The following is a 2,712-nucleotide window of genomic DNA, read 5'->3' on the forward strand; positions in this document are numbered from 1 at the left end:
AGGGGGATCCCCATGACCTGAGCAGCTGGCGTCCCATGTCCCTCCTCTACACGGACTACAAGGTGGCAGTGAAGGCCATCTCGCTGCTCCTGCAGTTCGTGCTGATGGATGTTATTCATCCTGACCAGACATAAATGGTGCCTGGACATTCCATCTTCAACAACCTGTACCTCACAGGCACACTGCAGGCCTTTGGCTTTGGGCTCCACTTTATGTGGGCTCTCCAGGTGCTGTACGCAACTGCAGAGTGTTGGGTCAAGCTCAACTGGACCCTGACAGAGTCTATTCCATTCAGGACAGGGGTGCATCAAGGATGCTCAGTGTCAGGTCAGCTGTACACCTTGGCCCTCCAGGTCCCCAGCAACACTCACCCAGGGTGCTGATCTGCTCATTGAGCCCCTGCTCTGCAACCCCCAGCTGGAGGTGGTGACAGCAGAGGTGCCCTGGTTGTGACAGAGGTTGATCCTGGCTGCTGTCACCCATATCGGAGACCTCTTGGACTATGATAGGCAGGAGTGGGTGGACCCCGCTGCGCTGGCCCGGCTCATCGGCCTACCCATGACATGTGTGACCTGCCATCTGGTCCAGGAGGTGAAATCTACCCTACCTCCTGACACCCTTGCCCTTGCCTTTGCCCTTGCCAACCATGTCCTGTGCAGTGGCAGTCCCTGCCCCCTCGTGTCCTCCAGCCAGCCTGAGTTCGTCGTGAGGCCAATGCCTCACCCGGCCTTGAGGTGCTCCCTGCTCCACCCAGCCAACTGGAAGACACCAGACAGGTCTGCTTTTCCACTGTCCATTGCTGCCACCTCTTCACACTCATGTGCTGTATGATCCATCATGCTGCCCCTGCATTCTGCCCAAACACCAGTGGTGGGACCTGCTCAGTGAAGGTGTGGCTGGGGCACCCCAGTGATGGAATGTGTACTCCACCCTTATCCCACGAGCCACTGGGGAACTCAGCTGGAAGCTCCTCCATGGAGCTGTCACCACTGGTGTGTATGTGACGAGCTTCACAGACACCCTGCTGCACATGACCCTTGACCTCCAGAGCCACTTCCTGAAGTTCTGGTTGAATTTCACCCCAACCATTTTGTTTTTGGCCACCCCATCCATGGCCCCACCAAGTCCTGGGACCTCCTGGTCAACCACTTCCTGGCCCTGGCCAAGTGGGCCCTGTACTCGACCAGGAAGAAGACTCTGGCCAGGAAGGTGCCCAGAGACTTCAGGGCCACTTTCCTCTCATTTGTCCATGCACATTTCCATGCAGAGCAACAGTGGGTGGCATCCACCGGCTTCTTGGATGCCCTTGATGACCAGTGGGTGCAGCCCAGGGAGACTTTACTTGGTGTCCCTCTCAGGCACACTCTTTTCCATGTTTTGACCCTTTGACACTCACATCACTCCTGCCCTATTTTTTTGCCTTTGTTGTCCCTAGTATTTTGTTGTAGCAGTCACTCATTTAGCCCCCATAAAATAGGGGCTACTAGTTAGCTGGGTGGGCCTCAGGGCCCATGGTATTTGAATGTTGCAAATAGACAGGAGCTTCTGAGGCCCAGCCACTTGGTATCTGGGGACACAAGCCTCTTGTGTCAGCTAGACTGCTAAAGCAGCATCCCAAATTCACTTTTTAAAATACACCAAAATCCACATTCTTCCACAATTAGAACAAAAGGCGGGGGGGAATTGATCTGATGGGCAATGTTTTATTGCTATATTTACAATGTTAAAGCAATTTGGAAGCCTACCATTGTTTCTAGCATCATAATAAAATGAACCCTAAATATCTATATGCTTTAATGCTTGCTTTTGGTTTCCTTATTATATGGTGGGTATGTGATGGGGGGGATTTTGGGTTTATAGGAGTAGGGTAGGAAGGGGGTGGGGGATATGGGTGGGCATGGAGGGATGTGGGGAGATGCAGGTCAGTGTGTGGGTAGGTGTGGAGGGACTGTGGATGTGGGGGCTGCTTAGAAGGGGTGGGTCCCCTGTCCCCCACAGGGCAGAGCTCCCCCAAACAGCACATGAACTCCCCTACCATGCAGGGTCCCAGCCCCCCCACCCAGGGGCTACAGCTCTCCCCCAGCACCCCTGCTGGTCTCCAGCCCTCTGCTTGTTCTCTTGCTTGTCTCCAGACCCCTGCTCATTCCCCTGCTAGTCTCCAGCCTCAGGAGGCTGGAGATGAGCAGGAGCCTATAGATGAGCAGGGGAATAAGCAGGAGGCTTGAGACAAGACCCTGGAGATGAGCTGGAGATGTTTTCCTGCTCACCTCTAGCCTCCTGCTTGTTCCCCTGCTCATCTCCAGCCTCAGGAGGCTGGAGATGGGAAGGGAAATGAGCAGGAGGATGGAAACAAGCAGGGAAACATTTCCAGCTCATCTCTAGGGGTTCATCTCCAGCCTTCTGCTCCTTCTCTGCTCACTCCAGCCTCTGGAGGACTGGAGATGAGTGGGGGAGCAATCAGAAGCCTGGAGATGATTGAGGGATTCCCTCAGTCAGATCCAAGCTCCAAATCATTCCCCTCTCAGCTTCTGTCCCCCCACCATCACTCCCCTGCCCAGCTGCAGCCTCCCACACTGCCCACAGCTTACCAGCAGCAGCAGTGGCAGTTGGGGCCACTCAGAGCTTCATGGCAAAGCTCCCTCACATGTTGCAGGGCAATGGGGCTTGGCCCAGGCCACCTGACACCCATGCTGCAGCTGCCACAATGTGCAG

Source organism: Alligator sinensis, unplaced genomic scaffold, assembly GCF_000455745.1.
Source record: "Alligator sinensis unplaced genomic scaffold, ASM45574v1 scaffold1213_1, whole genome shotgun sequence".
In the NCBI taxonomy this organism is placed as follows: Eukaryota; Metazoa; Chordata; order Crocodylia; family Alligatoridae; genus Alligator; species Alligator sinensis.